Source organism: Petaurus breviceps, unplaced genomic scaffold (assembly GCF_028583685.1).
Source record: "Petaurus breviceps papuanus isolate PSGF00001 unplaced genomic scaffold, PetGlider_PUasm1.0 287, whole genome shotgun sequence".
NCBI lineage: Eukaryota > Metazoa > Chordata > Mammalia > Diprotodontia > Petauridae > Petaurus > Petaurus breviceps.
Window position 1 is genome coordinate 2,247,320 of NW_027186029.1, and position 12,113 is coordinate 2,259,432.

Sequence of the window (12,113 nt, forward strand, 5' to 3'; positions counted from 1 at the left end):
AGAGAGAGAGAGAGAGAGACAGAGAGAGAGAGACAGAGAGAGAGAGACAGAGAGAGAGACAGAGAGAGAGAGAGAGACAGAGAGAGACAGAGAGACAGAGAGAGAGGGAGAGAGGAGAGAGAGACAGACAGAGAGAGAGACAAAGAGAGACAGACAGACAGACAGAGGAGAGAGAGACAGAGAGAGAGAGACAGAGAGAGACAGAGAGAGAGAGAGGGAGAGAGGAGAGAGAGACAGACAGAGAGAGACAGAGAGAGAGACAAAGAGAGACAGACAGACAGACAGACAGAGGAGAGAGAGACAGAGAGAGACACAGAGAGAGAGAGCAGAGAGAGAGGAGAGACAGAGACAGAGAGACACAGAGAGAGACAAAGAGAGAGAGACAGACAGACAGAGAGAGAGAGAGAGAGAGAGAGAGAGAGAGAGAGAGAGAGAGAGAACAAGAAATAAAGCTCAGACACACAGTGTCATGTAAGATTGGCACCGACGGGGCATCTAGGTGGTGAAGTGAGTAGAGCACTGGCCCTGGAGTCAGGAGGACCCGAGTTCAAATCCAGCCTCAGATACTTAAAATTTACTAGCTGTGTGACCTTGGGCAAGTCACTTAATGCCATCTGCCCTCCAAAAAGAAAAAAAAAAGATTGACACCGCATTGGATACATAGAGACCCAGGTCCATTCTGCTGGAAAGGCTTGCACCCACAGAAGGGAGGGGGAGATGTGTTTCCAAGTGCTGTTTACTTAAACATTGATTTTAGTAGTTTCCTGGAGCTGGCTGATTTGCATGTCAAAGTTCAGGGTACATGGGATTTTGAGGTACACAGCTGCTTGGAGGAAAGAAACAGGTGGTAGGCAGGATATTATTTTGGGACCTACAGTTATATTAACCTTAAACATCTTACTGTCGGTATTTTCCCATGCCTAGAGACTGTCATGGTGGTCTGGACCACCAACCCTTATCTTATAATAGCTTCTTCCTGATGTTTTGTTATCTTTTTCTTTATCTGCCTTTCTGTCTTTGATGCTGCCTATGCCAGACTTCTCATGTCCTCAGGTAAGAATTCTCTCATTATGTCCTTAAAAGCAGTTAATTGTAGGGATTATTAACTGTAGGGATCTTTAGGCCCTTGCTACCAAAGAGTGAGGTGTGTAGAGCTGCTAATGTAGCCTAGACTAGTTTTTCCTTAAAATCATCCCAGAGACTTCCTTTGGTCATGGGACTAAGTCTTGGGTAATGGCTCTAAAGCCTCTGGACCTTAGGTGTGAAGACTAGCCCACCATGGGGCAGGAGTTGTCCTTTCCCAGGCTTTTCAGGCCCAGCGGTATAACAAACATCAAGACAGGTGCTGCTTAGACTCCCTCCATGGTGTCTTCTCTATATTCTATCTAAATAAACCTGTCCCAACTGCATTTCCACATCTAATTCAGTTTATACTCAGAACCCAAGGGTTCAAACAAACTGTCCTTTTTACTAATATATATATATATATATCTGTATATCTACATGTGAACACATACATTCTAGTTCTCCCAATTGGAAGTAGTTTTCAATTCAGTTAAAAGGGCAGGAAGGTAAAAAGCAGATAAAAGCAATCAACAAAGAGGTTAAAAGCAGTTGCGAAGAAGGTTCCCCTGGATTTTAGGTGCTTCCCACCACAGACATAAAACCTATTTTTACATCCTCCTTGCCCAGAGGATCTTTAACAGGGTCCTGGATCAATCCACCTGGAAACAAACACTCCAGCTGCCGTAGGCCAGTAACATGGTTTCCTTGCTCACAATGGTTCCAATTGGGTGCGAATAAGGGGGAGTAAATTCATGCCTCCCAAGTCCCATGGTTATTCTGTCCTACAAAACCTCCTTTTCTTAACTGTTTCATGGTCTATGAGTGTCTCATTTCCCTCTAATTCCAAACCTGTAGCATCAAATTGGTCTGAGCAAAACCCATACTGTCCCAGGAGATTTCTAATTATCTTTAGCCTCCCAATTGTAATGATTGTGCTGTCTCAGTTAAATTTCTCCAATTAATGGCTTCCTATTTTCCCATTGGTCTAAACTGATGATTCATTTAAACAGGCCAGATTGAGATTATTCTTAATTGCCCAGTGTCTTTCAAACTTAATTTTTGTTTTAATTTGATGTTCATTTTCATCTTAACTTTGAGAATAGATGGCATTTTCTGAACTGAAGAAATGGGAAGCAGCTTCCTTTATGAAGATTTTAGTAAGTGCCAAGCCTGGGCCAACTACTGAGAATGGAAACAGAGTGAGATAGTACTTGCCCCTGAGAAGAGACAGCACAAACAGAAGGTTCATCCACAGGCAGATCAGGGGCACAGCAGTCCTTAGGGTCAAGTGGAAGGGTGAATGGCAGGGCCAAAGGGGCTGGAGGGTTCAGTGGTTGATCACATGGTAGTGCCTGGGGTCCAAAGGCTACCAAGGGAGTTCCAGTTAATTCTGGTGGTTACTCTTCTAGAAGAAAAAATTCATAGTATACAAATATGAAGTTTCTGAACAGATAGATAACACATTTATTAAGCACTTACCATGTGCTAGGCATACAGACACAAGATGGTCCCTCCTCAAAAGGAGGTATGAAATTGAGGTGAAAAGCAGGGGAGGGGGAGGGGCCCCCTCCTTGGGGCAAGGCAGCTGGAGAAGGGGTGGCACAGTTTGGAGAAAGCTGGAGCTTTATTCATATGGCACTTCTTGGCTAGGACTCACAAATCATCAAGTTGGTCTTAGGGCAGAGGCATCTTCAGGAGGGGCAGGATATTGACTTCTTTCATTTCTTGCTTCTTAACCACATATTCCAAAGTTTTCATGAGTGGATGGTAGAAGGGTCAGTCGCTGAAATTCCCTAATAAAGTTGGTGAGCTTACCATAAATTGAGCCTTCGTTGGGACCTTTGCTTGTCCATACCTCCTTCTGATGGATGCAGAAGCCCCAACAGGCAGAAAGTGCTGCCTCACCCTCATTTATGGGGAGTCTTTGGTTACAGCCTTCATTGGGAGTGGACCATTCTGTCAAACCTCTGCTCTTCTGGTAAAGAATATCAGCCTGAGTCTTTGGCTCAGCAGGGACTATCTGCTCTCTTTGCCCAGGGCTGGTAGGTGGTTTAGTGTATACAGCCCCTGGCCCGGAGTCATCTTCATGAGTTCAAATCCAGCCTCAGATACTGAGCTGTGTGACCTGGACATACTGAGCTGTGTTACACCACTCTGTTTACCTCAGTTCTCATCTGTAAAATGATCTGGAGAAGGAAATGGCAAAGCACTCTTGTGTCTTTGCCAAGAAAACCTCAGATGGGGTCATGAAGAGTCAGACATCACTAATAAGACCACAATGATATACTCAACGAGAATATATGTGTGGCTGGAGGCATCAGCAGAATTTCTCCACTAGTTCTGGACTCGAAAGAATCCTTAGCTGTCAGGTCCTGTTTCTCCCAGGCCACTGAGCCCGACCTGGGGCCACTACACAAGCATCAGTGTTTCCAAAAATTGTATGTATCTGGTCTCTTGGTGATCTCTCACGTATTGACTGGGCCATCACCAGTCATTCTAATCGATATCTTGCAACTGGACCCAAATAGCTCCAGAGGAGAAAGTGAGGCTGGTGACTTTGTATGGCCCTCCCTCACTTAAATCCAATGCACTTCAAGTCATTGCAAATCCAGGACAATGCATCGCCTCCCTGATGTCATGGTCCCCTTCGAGAATGAGAGCCAAACAACAAATAACACCACCACACATTGACTCCACAGCTCAGCCCACTGGAAAGACTTACTAGGACATCTTTCTCTAGACTAGAGTAATGACTAGGAGATCCTTTCACATGGGTCTCCCTTGTAGAGGATCATGAATCTCAGGAATCAAGTCCTTGCAGGCTGTTGTAGCCCATTTTGCTAACAGAGTGCAGGGCATCAAGGCTGGCATGGAGGCCTCAATCTCCTGTAGGCACAGCCTGTTTGTGAACACTGCCAGTAATGCAGTCCATTCCTGGCATCTACAATGCATCTTATTTCACTGAGTCCTAAACTGTGCTCCTGCTGCCAGTACTCTGCCCACTGGCCACTCTGCCAAGGTGCATCTTGTCGGTCCCCTTTGCCACTGCCTGCTAAAAACCTGGCACTGGTGCTGCTTGGGCTGCTGACTTAATTCTGGCCTATGTCTCTGCTAAATCTCCTGGGACGGTGCTACCTGAAGGCCAGTGTGTAGTTACTACTGAGAGAACCAATATACTGAGTCCAGGAATGGCTGCAGTAATCAGACAGCTCTGCTCAGGGTTTGTAGTCAACTGTCAGCTCCTGGGAGCTAACTGACTTCTTCACCCAAATGGAGAATGGGAATGATATCCTCAGGAGCATGATCATTCAGCCCACTTTCTCCACATGGCTGCATGTCCTCCAGAATCTCCTCATTCATCAGCTCTGCACCTCAGACCTCCTTAGTCCCCCAAGCCCTTTGGCTGGAGAGAGTGGAGAGCCCCTCTCAGATCCTCCGCTGAAGGGCAGCATCCAGGATGGCCCCCTCATCATTTCCCAGCTGGCCAGGCACCGGGACTTCATCATTCACCCTTCTCCTTCCTCACCACTGCTTTCCAGCATCTTTGTGTGTCTCCTCCCTCATTAGATCATGAACTCCTTGCCTGCCCATTCCTGCCTTTTTGTATCCCCAGTAGTCAGCCCAGCGACTGGGGGTTTGTTGTTTATTTGCTTTAGTCGCGTCTGACTCTGTGACCCCATATCATGCCAGACCCTTCTGTCCAATACTGGTTCCCAAAGTCTGTCCATGCTCATGTTTGTTGCTTCCATGACACCATCTATCCATCTCCTTTGCTGTCCCTTGCTCCTTTTGCCTTCAATCTTTCCCAACATTAGGGTCTTTTCCAGTGAGTCCTGTCTTCTCATGTGGCCAGAGTATTTCAGCTTCAGCATTTGACCTTCCAGTGACTAGTCTGAATTCATTTCTTTAAGTGTTGACTCATTTGACCTTTTTGCTGTCCAAGGGACTTTCAAAAGTGTTCTCTAGCACCACAATTGAAAAATATCAATTCTGTGGCACTCAGATTTTCTTACAATCCAACTCTCACAGCCATACATTGCTACTGAAAACACACACACACACACACACACACACACCAAGCCACACTTTTGATTATGTGCACTTTTGTCAGCAAGGTGACTTCTTTGCTTTTTAATATTCTGTCCAGATTTGCCATGGCTTTCCTTCCAAGAAGCAAGTGTCTTTTACTTTCATGGCTGCAGCTGCCTTCTGCATTGATCTTTGGTCCCAAGAATATAAAATCTAACACTGTTTCCATTTCTTCTCCCTATAATGCATGTGAGTTAAATAAAAAAGGTGACAATATATGACCTTGTAATCTTTTTCTGACCTTAAACCAATCAGTTGTTCCATGTTTGGTTTTAACAATTGCTTCTTAACCTACATACAGGTTCCTCAGGAGACAAGTAAGATCATCTGGTACTCCCATCAAGGATTTGGTATAGTCAATGAAGTAGTAGGTATTTTCTGGAATTTTCTTGCTTTCTCCATGATCCAGCAACTGTTGGCAATTTGGTGTCTAGTTCTGCCTCCTCAAAAACCAGCCTGTACATAGCAGGTTAACCCTAAATAGCAAGCACCTACTATATGCAGGTTTATTTTTGCAGTTTATTGACTGGTGTTAACAGCTTTTAAATATAAATATAACTCCTTTTATTAAGGTGATTTGTTCTGGGAAGTTTGGATTTGGTCAAAGGGCTGTACTTGATGACCCAGAGGGTCATGTGGTGTTGGAGATATCATTTGGCCTCTGACCCTGATGTTGCTAGTCACTGTTTTTGTTATCATGAGACATACTTTGAGCTTCCCTTGACATAAACCACTGCAGGAACTGTCCTTCTTAGATCATATTATTATGATTTTTATTAAGCTCTTCTAGTGCTGCTTATTCTGAACTTCTTCCTGAGGTTAGAATTATTTTATTTTAGTGGTGGAAGACTCTCTTGAAAGAATTTGTGATCTCTCTTACCACCACAGGGTGAGATATTTGGAGGGGCACCCGCTTCACATACACTGAGTTGACTTTCTCTTTTTGTACAAAATGACTAGTATGTAAATGTTTTACATGATTGCACATGTGTAACCTAGATCTTATTGCTTACCCTCTCAGGGATGGAAGAGGGGAGGAAGGCGGGATAGTATTGGGAACTCAAAACTTAAAAAAAACCCCCAAATGTTGAAAAATTGCTTTAATGTGTTATTGGGGAAAAATAAAATATTCTAAAGGAAAACAAGAGAGCATGGAGTCCATTCTGGGCAGTCTGCTACTACAGGAAGCACCAGGGAAAAGCAATTGTGAGGCTCAATGTTCACAACATTGTGTTCCATAGCTTCCATCCCTCTTTATACACTGGACTAAATGCAGCTTTCAATTCTGGCCACAGGTTAAATATGGAATGCCCTGTACCACGAATGTATCTTCTCAAAGCTCTTCTTTGGGAGCCATCTTGTCCTTTCTACTTCTTGTAGCACTTAAATTCATTTTTGTGGTTGCTTTTTCCATGAACTGCTACAGTTCGGTGTATTTTATTTTTCTGTCCCTGTTTACACAGCTTTGTATCAATTGATACAATCCTCTGAAGTCATATTCATAATTTCTTACAAGGCAGTATTGTTTCATTATATTATGATACCAAAATTTGTTTAGCTATTCCTTAACCATCTATTTTGTTTCCAGGTCTTTGTTATCACAAAAAGTGCTGCTACAAGTACTTTGGTGTATACAAATTCTTTCTTTTTTTTTTAATGAATTCCTTAGGGTATATACCTAATAGTGGAATCACTGGGTAAAAGGGTACGATCATTTTAGTAGTTTTACATAATTTAAGTAATGGTTGCATTCATTTATAGCTCTACCATCAGCACATTATTGTGCTTATCCTTCCACAGGCTCTACAGCCTTGCATGTTCTCATCTTTTGGCATTTTTACTAATTTTTTGGGTGAAGTGATGGCTGAGGGGTGTTTTGATTTGCATTCTTAATATTAATACTGGGTAGGAGATGAATTCTTAAACAGTCAAGGGAATCATTATTAGAAGATAAACTTATTACATAAAATTGAAGGTTTTTTTCTATAAACAAAATTTTAATACATCAAGTACAGGCCTGTACAGCTTGTGGCTCACTAAAGAGTTTTGGGCAGCCCTAGAAAAATGTAGAGAAAAAAAATCAGTAAAACATTCTCTATTTTTTGTGGGCTGCCTGAAATCCTTTGGTGGGCCACAGGTTGTACAGGCCTGTATAGGATAAGGTAAGTGGTTGATTGTACCAAGTGTCTTTGAGAAGGGCTTGATACCCCCTATATGTCTACAGAAGACAATCCGAAATATGACCTAGTACCATTCCCCACAGAAAAGTGATCAAAAGGTATACACAGTTCTCAAAAAATTGTAAACTATTAAAAATCATATGAATGTTTCAAATTGTTCATTATTAACAAACCGACACTTCAAATGAATGGAAAATATGTCTTTATTATAAACAAGCAAATGTGGGGAGTACTTGGTAAAAAGTTCATACTGGCTAAATGTGGACAAAGTTGGCAACAGCTTTACCTATACATTCTCTAATATCAACTTTCCCCATACTTCAGTATGTATGGATTTTAAAAAGCAAGTATTTCTATCTTCCTCTAAATTCCAATCCTTATATGTTGATTTTACATAGAAATGAGTGTTTGTGGGAGGAAGGTGGTACAGAATTTGAGGAAGAATGTTTAGAATAGTTGCAGTGGGAGAGAAGAGAAGGACCTACTTCCCATGGTATTTCATATTTGTTCAAATTCTTTAATTTTCAACCCATCATATTCATAAGATTTCTCAGTATGAATAGCTTGATGGTTCCTAAGTACTGTGCTCTGGCAAAAAGGCATTCCATATTCATCAGACAAGTTTTCTCTCATTAGCATAAATGATGTTTTGTAAAGTACTCTGGAGGGTAACTTTCCCTTAATTACAATCTTCTTAAAGGTTCTGTCCAGTATGAATTCTCTGATGGTGAGTAAGCTGTGCCCTCAGGTGGAAGACCTTGCCACACATTACATTGATAGGGTTTCTCTCCAGTATGAATTCTCTTATGTCCAGTAAGGTGTGTGCTCAAGCGGAAGGCCCTCCCGCATTCATTACATTCATAATGTTTCTCTCCAGGATGTATTCTATAGTGCTGATTACATTGTGTCCTTTGACTAAATGCCCTCCCACATATATTACACTCATATGGTTTCTCACCAGTATGAATTCTCTGATGGTGAGTAAGCTGTGCCCTCAGGCGGAAGGCCTTGACACATTCATTACATTCAAATGGTTTCTAACCACTGTGAATTGTCTGATGTTCACTAATACCTGTCCTCTGGTGGAAGGCCTTCCCACATTCATCACATTCAGATCATTTCTCACCAGTATGAACTGACTCATGCTTAGTGAGACATGCCTTCAGGCGTAAGGTTTTTCCACATTCATGACATTCATAAGGTTTTTCTCCACTATTAGTTCTCCTATGTCTAACAAGGTTTCTACTCAGGCTAAAAACCATCTCACATTGATTACACTCATATTTCTCACCAGTATGAAGGCTTTGGTGCTTGGAATTTCAGAACCTGGCTATAATATTCCTAGGAATTTACTTTTTGGGATCTTTTTCAGAGGTGATCGGTGGATTCTTTCAACCTCTGTTTTGCCCTCTAGTTCTAAAACATCAGGGCAGTTTTCCTTGAGGATTTCTTGGAGGATGATTTCTAGGTTCCTTCTTTGATCATGGCTTTCAGGTAGTCCAATAATTTTTAAATTATCTCTCCTGGATCTATTTTCTAGGTCAGTGGTTTTTCCCATGAGATATTTCACATTGCCTCTATTCTTTCGTTTGTTTGGATCTGTTTAACAGCATCTTGATTTCTCATAAAGTCATTAGCTTCCATTTGCTCCAATCTAAATATGAAGGAATGATTCTCCTCAGTGAGCTTTTGAAATTCTTTTTCCATCTGGAAAATTTGGCTTTTTAAGATATTCTTCTCCTCATTGCCTTTTTGAGCTTCTTTTCCCATTTGAGTTAGTTTATTTTTTAAGGTGTTATTTTCCTCAGTCAGGCTGTTGACTCTCATTTCATAATTTTCTTGCATCATTCTCATTTCTCTTCCTAATTTTTCCTCCACTTCTCTTATCTGCTTTTTAAGGGCCTCTATGGCTTGTAACCAGCTCGTATTTTCCTTTCAAGCTTTTGGTGCAGGAGTTCTGACTTCAGTGTCTTCTTCCTGTTCCATGCTTTGATCCTTTTTATCCCCAAAATAGGAGTCTAATGTTGGGTTCTTCTGTTTGCTTTGTTTCCTTTGCCTGGTCATGTTGCCACTCAATTACTTGACTTTTGGGCTTTTTGCCACAGTAGGACTCTGATACCAGACAGGGGAGCTTCATACCAAATACTGGTGTTTTCTTAGCTTCTGGAGGTATTAGTTGGGTGCCCTTGCTGAAGCCTCCATACACTCTGACAATCTGGATGTACACCCCAGGACCTCCACCCAAGACCTCAATCCAGATCCAAGCAGCTTAAAGCAAGATCGATTACCCCTCAGAGTGGTGCTTGGTCCCCCTACACTCTGCAGGCCAGGAGCGGAAGCTGCCACATGGTGGTGGTAGCTGTGCTGCAGCCCTCAGCAGCTGGGGGCAAAAGCCAACGCATTCCCAACTACTGGGTCCCAAAGTCCACAGTGCACTGACCTCTCACTTTGTCCTTAGCATCTATGTGTTGATAATTCCGCCACAGCTGCTGGTGATTTGGAGTCCCTCCAGCAGGCAGCTGGTCATGCCTGCCCTGGGGCTAAAACCTCTGCATGTAGCTGGGCTCGGCTCCCAGAGCACTGCACTGGCCAATTCCTGATGGACTGCCTGGCTGTCCTCAGCAGGAAGTTAGCTTCTTGTAAGGGTTATGTGATTTAAAGATCTTCCATGCCCCACTGGACTTGCTGACGTAGCAGGAAGGGGCGGAGCAAGAGGAAGCGGAAGCCAAACTAGAGTTCCTGCGGTGGCTGGCAGTGGTGGCGATGGCGGCAGCAGCAGCAGAGGCAGCGGCAGCGACAGCGCAAAGCCCTTTTTGACTTAGCCAGAATTTCTGCTAAGGACTCCTGCTGAGGACTGCCAGGGGCCGGAGCTGCTGGGAGTACGCTTCCCAAACGTTGGGTGGTTGCTGTGAGTGGGGAGAGGAGGACCTTTGCCTGAGGTAGCCTGTTCCGTTTTAAAGGCTTGAAAATGTGGGTGCTTTCTACTTTATCTACCTGTGCCAATGTCATAACTACTCTGATGGCTTTCACTTTCTGGTTTTGGGACTCAGTCTTTTGGTATCTTAATAAATTTTCTAGTTTATTCCCCCATATGGCAAGCATGATGTATTTTGTGATGGATAGTTATATCAGCATATCTGTAATCTCCATAGGCATTGTGAATATGGCATTGCTGATACACTTCTCTATGTCATTTTCTGTGTTCTGTAGCTCCAAAGTTTGTTCAGAGTCCCCTTTTACATGAATTGGGGAAGGTGGAAGCCAGAGCTGCATGGAGGACCTGCTGGAGGACACTCTGCCATCTTGACTTTGCCACTTTTCCATTTTTTGCCACTTTTCCATTTTTTAATTAGCACTAGATATTTCATAATTACTATTTTGCAATACAATTTAGCCTCCATCGTTCATATTTGTATTATTTTCCCTAATATTCTTAACTATTTTTACCCTCCACATGAATTGTTATTCTGCGTAAATCTATTCAGTATCACATCAGATGAGAATTATATCATATCTATAGATTCACTCATAAAAGTACTGTCTTTTCTCTTATGTAAGCATATACTATTCCAGGGGTGGAGAACCTGTGGCCTTAAGGCCACATGCGGTCTTCTAGGTCTTTAAGTGAGGCCCTATGACTGAATCTAACCTTCAAGAACAAATCCCTTTAATAAAAGGATTTCTTATGTAAAACCTGGGTGTAGTCAAAAGGTGGCATGCAGGGACCTAGAAGATCACATGTGGCCTTGAGGCTACAGGTTTCCCTACTCCTCTATTCAAACAAATTTAATCCCTTTCCAATTAATTAGGTGTTTTTGTTAATCTAGTCTTAATTATTTAGGTCAAATTTATTTATAAATAATTCTTTGTTTTTTTTCACTCCAATTATTTTAAGCATTTTGTAGTTATTTTGTATACCCCAAACCAGAGGAATCAAATATGCAACTTGCTGGCCACAAGCAGCCCACAACACTCCTGAGTGGAGCCTCAATCAGATCAAAATGTAATTGAGAAACATGAATAGAAAGGCACATTTACATTAACCTTGCAGCACTGTGCAAGGTCCCCAGCTCACTGTGTCTTTCAGAGCCATCTGGGTCCAGTGGCCAGATATTCATCAGGACAACTGGAGATGGCCCAGGATGCACTGGGAGACCCTGGCCCTTTTAGGCTAAGGTCTTTTCAGGGTCTCACTTTGAGAGAGGTAATGCCCATGGTCCTGAGCATGTTAAGAGATGGGATCTGTAAGAATTTAGGAAGTGATTACTTTGGATCCTGAGTACATGACCCATGGTACACATGAACTCAGAGAACATGGTGGACACTGTGGTCATGAGTAGTCACCTCTAAGCTCAGCTGTCTAAACCAAAAGTTTTTGATGTTGTCTGTTCACATTGAATCTTATCTGATACAATCAGATCAAGGATCCCCTCCCAGAGCCTCTTCTTTGAAGCAACAACATGGGTTAGTCCCGGAATCTCTGCAGCCTTGTGCTGACATGGGAATACACAAGTATCCCTAGCTGGGAAAGAGTTACTGAGACTCCAAAGTTTCACCCATCCTGTGAACTCTGCTGGGAAATGGTAGGGAGAGGTCAAAACATGTTTTTCCACTTCTGTTTTTCGCTGAGATGCATAGACACAGCCTGAGATGCCCCAGGCAAGGACTGTCCCCAGAGCTCCTGATGAGCCCAGATGTCTCTTTGGAGGCTGTGGGTCCAAAGGAGAGGTCCCTTCCTTATCAAACTACAAGAGACAGCATGCTGTCAATAGGAAGAGT